The sequence below is a fragment of the Triticum aestivum genome, chromosome 7B (genome assembly GCF_018294505.1).
Source record: "Triticum aestivum cultivar Chinese Spring chromosome 7B, IWGSC CS RefSeq v2.1, whole genome shotgun sequence".
In the NCBI taxonomy this organism is placed as follows: Eukaryota; Viridiplantae; Streptophyta; class Magnoliopsida; order Poales; family Poaceae; genus Triticum; species Triticum aestivum.
The window spans coordinates 640,200,750-640,209,108 of NC_057813.1; the positions used below are offsets into that span (position 1 = coordinate 640,200,750).

The window sequence follows — 8,359 nt, forward strand, 5'->3', positions numbered from 1 at the left end:
AGATCAGTTCATATACACGTCTGCATGTGTTAGAAGCAAATAAGGTCCGGAGAGGCAGACAAGGGGAGAGGGTGTGGCTAGGAGGTGGTGCGAGAGGCCTACCATGTCGAGTGGGGAGGAGTGTGCGAGTATGTGTTCAATGAAAAGAGGGGCGGGAGTGTGCACCTGCGTGGAATCGTATTGGACATATGGGGGCATGGACGATGAGAAGAGAAGAGGGTAAGTATATATGTGTTTGTTGTAGGCACACTTGGCTTGAGAGGTATATCAACCGGTGTGTGCCGGAAAGAAGGAGCCGGGGGCCTACACATACCGCTGGTGGACGACCTAAATAGAAATAATGAACATGCGTGATGGAGGGGACGCTAAGGGTTTGTGAGAGGGGGGCGGGCGTGTGCATGCACGATAGAAAGTTAGCCCTAGCTAGCTACAAATAGAAGAGGATCGTGAAGGTGTAAAAGACGAAAAAAGATCATAATTCATTATGAAAAAGTGGATACGGATACTTGAAGAAGATATCTGATGTCTACTACACAATCCTCTTCTTGTAGACGTTGTTGGGCCTCCAAGTGCAGAGGTTTGTAGGACAGTAGCAAATTTCCCTCAAGTGGACGACCTAAGATTTATCAATCTGTGGGAGGCGTAGGATGAAGATGGTCTATCTCAAACAACCCTGCAACCAAATAACAAAGAGTCTCTTGTGTCCTCAACACACCCAATACAATGGTAAATTGTATAGGTGCACTGGTTCGGTGAAGAGATGGTGATACAAGTGCAATATGGATGGTAGATATAGGTTTTTGTAATCTGAAAATATAAAAACAGCAAGGTAACTAACGATAAAAGTGAGCATAAACGGTATTGCAATGATAGGAAGCAAGGCCTACGATTCATAATTTTACTAGTGCAAGTTCTCTCAACAATAATAACATAGATAGATCATATAACAATCCCTCAACATGCAATAAAGAGTCACTCCAGAGCCACTAATAGCGGAGAACAAACGAATAGATTATGGTAGAGTACGAAACCACCTCAAAGTTATTCTTTCGGATCAATCTATACAATAGTTCGTACTAGAATAACACCTTAAGACACAAATCAACCAAAACCCTAATGTCACCTAGATACTCCAACTACACCACGCCACTGCATTCCCTACTGACGTGTGTTGGGAAAAGTCGCTATTGCCGACCGTCTGTTGATCCTAAAAACTTGTGACAGACAGTCGGTCAGGAAAACCTGTGAACAATGACACATAGTTGGTCGGGAATAAAAGAATATTACTTGTCAAACGATCGGCCGGGAAAACTTTTAGGCCCATCGATCTGTGGGTCGGTAAATAATGCCAACCAACCGTCTGTGGCAAACGGGCCTGCGCGCGCGCAAAGGAAAATGTTAGTGCCAACATTTGGCCCAGGCCCGCAAAAGTTTCGGCCCACTATAGATAAGTCACCACACGGACGCGAGGCAAATCCCTAATTTCCCCTTCTCCTTCCCCACGTGCGCCGCCATGGGCTCCCGCCGCCGCCGGTCTCTCGACCATGCCCGCGCACCATCCGCCGCTCCCGCATGACCCTGCTGGCCTCCCGCCCCCACGCGCTCAAATCCTCTCCTCCGACTAAGTGCCCTCTCTGCTCGAACCCTCGTCCTCATGGTGGGCACTGGTCAGATCTCGGGGAAGACCGGTCTCAAACTTGCTGCAGAGGAGTACTGCCCTGTACTAGAATATCATGATGGCCATGGCGAAGCAGTTCCTGTAGGCGTTGCTGCTCCTGTTGGCCAACCCCTTCCTGGCCTTTCCGGGTTGGGTTCCCGTGAGCGGCGTCATCAGCTTAGGCACCAACCTCGTCTCCTCAAGGTTCTTGTCCCTTATATGTTCTCTCTCCCCCTCTCTATTTGCACGGTGCTGATTTCAACCACAAATGATTTAACCTTTTGTGTTTATTATGTGTGGATTTCGTTTAATGGATTGACCCCCCATCTCTACAGGATGAACAAACCTAGCATATCGTTACTGAATTTGGAGTTATACACATCAACAAGAGGAGGGAAAGAGACGGGCTTACAGTGGTATGATTTTTTTTCCTCCATCGGTTGCAAAGGTGAGGCCAGATAACAAGAGGTTAATTATGTTCTCATCTCCAATATGTTTAGTGGTTACATCATGCTACTGTTCACTTTTTTCTCACCTCATTATACTGCACTACTATGCACTGAAGTTGTTTGCTAATTTACACATTGAATTGTTTTGGTTGATATGCTATTTATGTGTTTCCTTCCCCAAATCCTTTTTTCTAGTTGTAAAGGTTGTTGTTGCTATAGCCTCATGGAAAAAGATTGTTTTTGGGTAAGCCAACCCAATATTTCTGGTCGTTGATGCATTTTGATAAGTTTGATGGTCCAGTCCCCAGTGAGGAAGAAATCTTAGTCGACGACGCTGGCAGTGGCACTGGCTCCAGTGCCCCTGCTCTTGCAGCACTCGAGCATATTTTTATCCGCAGCTAGAAAGGGGAGGATGAAGGAATTTTGCAGCTATTATGGTATTCTGCATACATCCAGATTCTGAACTTCTATCAAAGATGCATGGCTATTGTATCCTCAAGACAATATAAAAGCTTTTGCAATGATATTTTTTTTGCAGTTTCCTAAACTGAATAATCTTTAGAATGCACGAAAGTCTTTTCATATTGAATTGTAATTCCATTGAAACTTTCTCCTCCAGCCATACACCATTAGAAGATAAAGACAGTAAGCTGGTTGCAGCATCCAAAACACATTCAGTTATCCGAAGTAAAGCATATTCATATTCAGCAAGTAAACTAGCAAGCTCTCTTCTCTTTCTTACATATTTTATATTTACAATCACATGGAGGTGCTCTTAAGTGTATGGATCATTATCGCTGGGTTTCCCTGCCTTTCTTCCTGGTTCCGTATTGAGATTTGTATGCAACTATTTCATCTTCCATTATGAACATTATCTTATTTCAGATTCAGCCAACATGCATGTAAATACTATGGCCAATTGCATTGTCTTCTAGAATTAATTATGCACCATGTCACACAAGCATATGACAGATTTTTAGTCATAGACCATTTTGATAAGCATTATGATTTTAAATTTACAAGTGTGAGTGACCTCATCCGAACATATTGCCATCCATTCCACAGATTTGCACTCGCTTTGTTGTTTGGCACAACAGAATTGTCAGTTTCCAAAATGCATATACTTCTATTTATACTGACGTCTTGTATGCTCACCTTAGATGCCACCACACAATTACATCTTATAATTATGATTTCTTTTAGAATTAAATGGAACTACATACTGATTTCAACTTCTAAGTGACATGTTTATATGCCTATTTGACAAATTCCCCTTCAATCGAAATGAATATAGGAAATGGAGAGTTTACAGAGAGTCCGTAGGAGAAATCTACATGCCGTCATTAGGAATGAGGGAACAACCTATGGTATGGAATATTGAAGAGTGTAAATTCTAGCTATATTTTCTTCTTCATACACATATCTTTTTTGGGGGGTTCATGCACATCTTTTTCTTGGGATCTTTATGTTGTGCACTGAAGTCATGTTGTGAAGTATCACTTTGGAATTAGCTTATCCAATTACTCGATATTTTTCACGATGGGGATTCAGACTGTTACTACCTCTGTCCCAAAATAAGTGTCTCCACTTTAGTACAACTTGTATAAAGTTAGTAGTAAGTTAGTACAAAGTTGAGACACTTATTTTAGGACGGGGGAGTACTTAGTATATTTAATGTTCTTCTTTTCCAACCTATCGGAGATTGAATGGATGAAACACTATTATTGGCTTTATGCAGCAATGTGTCCATGATAGTTTTCACTTTTTAAAAGATTCTACTTCCCCGTCTACTTATATCTCTTATGTTATCCTCTTGTGTTTTATCTCTAATTTATCTTCCTGGTTACACCAGCTCCTTGTGTCTCTGCTCCCCCCTTGTGTGTTTATGATGGCAGCTCCGCATCATGGTGCGAGGCACCGGTGGCTGCAGTAGGTGTAGATGACGAGGAAGAGCCAGCTTCGTGGCCTTGCTGCATCCACCTTAGCTTTTCATTACTCCATATACGGACATTAGGTTGATGCTGCTGCATATGCAAATAATTGGTTTGTTATCCATAGTTCTTCTACTTCAGATTCGATGCTAGGTGCCTTAGAGCTTATACTAGATGATACAAAGGGGTTACCTAGCTTTCTTTCCATGGGCATACATATCTTCATTTATATAGCATATTTTGTGGCCAATAATATTTTACAGAATTCTTTGCTGACAGTTTGAATAAAAATGTCGTAAGAATCTAGATAAAAGAAAGTGGAATGAATATATATGTATATTCCATGGGCAGGATATCTAACAGGAACCATTTAAAATATGATGGTCGTATTCTATAACTACAATTAAGGAGTATTTTAGCACATGTTGCTTATAAAATTCTTATCTAGTTATACTTAGAATTTCTTTTGACAGCTTCTTTTTGTTTATTTGTTTCTTAAGCACACAAATCAGTGCATTCTTGACAACCTCTTTCTCCCATGCAGTGAACTGGGGAGGCATCACATAAATTACAAATATTTTCGTTTTTCCTAGATTTATAGAAGAATAGAATGTTGCACGTTGCTTCTATGGTGTATCACCCAATGTATAGCTTCCTTGACTTTATTTTGTTTTCAGCTAGTGGCATGGTATTCTGCCATGTACCCCTGTCTTTATTTACAGTTTGCATGTCCAGTGAAAAGACTAAATCATTTACTCTGTTGCTCTTGGTCCAGTGAAAGACCAAATCCATGTGTAGTTGTTCTGGCTTTGTGGTGTGCATCGTCTAGCTGAAATAATGAAATGATGTGAGATTATGTTGAGCTTGCTAGTGTGCTTCTTGTCAATCCTGCTATGCCGTTGTCTGCTGAATTCTGGTTGTACATCGATGCAAATGAACATGGACACAACTTATTCTATACATTTTATTAAAAATTCAAACCGCTGAACATGATCACTTCCATATCTCTGAAATTGTGTGCTTTTGGTTTCCAATGGTATTTGGTTTATGTACACTGCAAGCCCCACGATGCTAATTGAAATATCCTTTATCATGTTGCAGATGCTTAGCAAATGCTTTTGCTGCTACCTGATCATAATCATCTAATTTTTTACTCCTTTCATTTCTATATGAATGGCTGGAAGAGAGTTATCCTGCATGGGCACATAGACCAGGATACATGTTACATTGTATCTCAGGATATAGCAACAGGAGGTGAGGTTTACAGGAAACACAAAAGAGGGGAGCTAAAGGTACACATCCTTCTATTGTTTTGGAAGGGTACCCCTTTTCTCATCAGTGATAATGAATTCTCTTCAGCTACTTTGGTATGAAATCCTATTCAAGGTAGCTTAGAGAAAATATCATGTTCTCTAATTGTCGTGCGTAATATTAACTGGGGATTTTGACTTGCAGATGTTCAAGCTGGAAGATGTTATCCAATGAGATGAAGAATGAAGGTTTTGATGTCAAGTATGAGAATGATGCAAGGATCTGCATCTTGGTGGAAGGATGTGAGGATGGGGCTGTAGTTTCCCACTAGAAGGCAGGCAAATGATGTGCCCTGAGACAAATTGCCGAAAACAAAGCGAGGAGTTTAATTAGTTACATTAGTTTATAGGAAACTTGGATGGTATTAGTTCATAACAGATGAACTATTTATATGTAAAACTTAACGCATGTGTGTTGTTTATATGTGAATTGTTTGGTTCTGGTTCAATATTGTTGGAAGACATGCACTTTACTATTATGAGTTATGCAACTTGATTAATATTCTGTTGGTAATGTGAAATCCAGCTATGGGAGGGCTAGCAGATGTTGGTCGGCAAAACTGAACCCTATCTGACAGTTGGTCGGTAAAAGCTAATGACAGGCGCAACAATATGTTGGTCGGGAAATAATACCCTATCTGATAGTCGGTCGGGAAAACCCATAGCAACCCTGACAGATAGTTGGTTGGGAAAAGTTTATCATGTCAGATAATCGGTCGGGAAAGGCCCATGGCAGCCCCAACAAACTGTTGGTCGGGAAAGGCCCATGTCAGGCCCAACAGATTGTTGGTCGGGAAAGATACCCTAAAGCCAACAAGCAGTCGGTCGGGAAAGGGCTTTCCCGTCTGGACTTTCCCCAACAGACGACGTTGGTCGGCAATAGTCTTTCCCAACAGTCTGTTTGTCGGCGAAACTTGTATTCCCGACCAACCTGACTGTTGGGAATGTAGTGTTGTGGTGTAGTGTCCATTGTCACCTCAAGTATCCGTGGGCATGATTATACGATATGTATCACACAATCTCAGATTCATCTATTCAACCAACACAAAGTAGTTCAAAGAGTACCCCAAAGTTTCTACCGGAGAGTCTAGACGAAAACATGTGCCAACCCCTATGCATAGGTTCATGGGCGGAACCCGCAAGTTGATCACCAAAACGTACATCAAGTGGATCACGTGATATCCCATTGCCACCACAGATACGCACGGCAAGACATACATCAAGTGTTCTCAAATCATTAAAGACTCAATCCGATAAGATAACTTCAAGAGGAAAACTCAATTCATCACAAGAGAGTAGAGGGGGAGAAACATCATAAGATCCAACTATAATAGCAAAGCTCGCGATACATAAAGATCGTGCCATAGAGAGAACACGAGAGAGAACACGAGAGAGAGAGATCAAACACATAGCTACTGGTACATACCCTCAACCCCGAGGGTGAACTACTCCCTCCTCGTCACGAAGAGTGTCGGGATGATGAAGATGGCCACCGGTGAGGGATCCCCCCTCCGGCAGGGTGCCGGAACGGGCTCCCGAGATGTTTTTGGTGGCTACAAAGGCTTGCGGCGGTAGAACTCCCGATCTATCTTTTGTGTTGATGTTTTAAGGGTACATGGACTTATATAGGCAAAAGAAGTCGGTCGAGGGAGCCTCGAGGGGGCCAGGAGATAGGGGGCGCGCCCAGGGGGGGTGGGCGCGCCCTCCTATCTCCTGGCTTCCTTGAGCCTTCCCTGGCTTGAACTCCAAGTCTCCCGAATCATATCCTTTCCAAAAATCACGCTCCCGAAGGTTTCATTCCGTTTGGACTCCGTTTGATATTTCTTTTCTTCGAAATACTGAAACAGGCAATAAAACAACAATATGGGCTGGGCCTCCGGTTAATAGGTTAGTCCCAAAAGTAATATAAAAGTGTATAATAAAGCCCGTAATCATTCAAAACAGATAATAAAATAGCATGAATGCTTCATAAATTATAGATAGGTTGGAGACGTATCATCATCCCCAAGCTTAATTCCTGCTCGTCCTCGAGTAGGTAAATGATAAAAGAAAGAATTTATGAAGTGTGAATGCTAGCAGGTGCATAAGTTTGATCAATGATAATTTCAATCACCTTTTCTAGCATGATTATATGTCAAACAGTAGTTCATCACATAAAACTTCTCACGAACCAGTAACAAGCAATTCACATGTTAAAGCATAGACCATAAACTTTCTTGAAAACTAGCAAACTTCATTCTTAGTCATCAAACAATTGCAATTCATCTTATTTTCAGGAAGGGTCTATGTCAGAGCTTTAATTTAGCAAACTTCACATACTCAACTATCATATAGTCTTCTACAATTGCTAACACTCATGCAATACTAATGGTTATGGAGTTTTAATCGGACACTGAGAAAGATAGGGGCTTATAGTGTTGCCTCCCAACGTATTCACCTTTGGGTGATGTCAACAATAATAGTTCATGCTAACTTACATCCAATTGGATATATATATATATATATATATATATATATATATATATATATATATATATATATATATATATACATACATATAAGGATCTTTCCAATCACGAGGTGCTTGCCAAAGGATAAAATGAAAAAAGGGAAAGGTGAAGATCACCTTGACTCTTGCATAAAGTAAAAGATAGGCCCTTCGCAGAGGGAAGCAGGGATTTGCAGAGGTGCCAGAGCTCGATTTTGAAATAGAGATAAATAATTTTGAGAGGTATGATCTCATTGTCAACATAACAACCAAGAGTTCCCAATATCTTCCATACTGTCTATGTCAAAACCGTCGGATCTCGGGTAGGGGGTCCCAAGCTGTGCGTCTTAGGATCAATGCTAACATGAACACGGGATTTTACCCAGCTTCGGTCTCTCTTGATGAGATAATACCCTACATGCTGCTTGATTGACTTTAATGAGTATAGGGGTTACAAGAGTTGATCTACCTCGAGATCATATGTTGTGGCCTAAAACCTAGAAGTATGATGAGTAATGTTGTAA

General features: G+C 41.3%; 2 long non-coding RNA genes across 2 annotated transcripts; both read left to right on the forward strand.

The window, feature by feature from the left end:
- Nucleotides 1-1,475: 1,475 nt before the first annotated feature.
- Nucleotides 1,476-2,079, forward strand: LOC123160907 (uncharacterized). Its single transcript, XR_006480452.1, has 2 exons — nt 1,476-1,861; nt 1,993-2,079. It is a non-coding gene; the product is annotated as an uncharacterized lncRNA (long non-coding RNA).
- An 11-nt stretch (nt 2,080-2,090) lies between these two features.
- LOC123160908 (uncharacterized) lies at nt 2,091-5,777 on the forward strand. Its single transcript, XR_006480453.1, has 3 exons — nt 2,091-2,543; nt 2,726-5,329; nt 5,493-5,777. It is a non-coding gene; the product is annotated as an uncharacterized lncRNA (long non-coding RNA).
- Nucleotides 5,778-8,359: the final 2,582 nt, after the last annotated feature.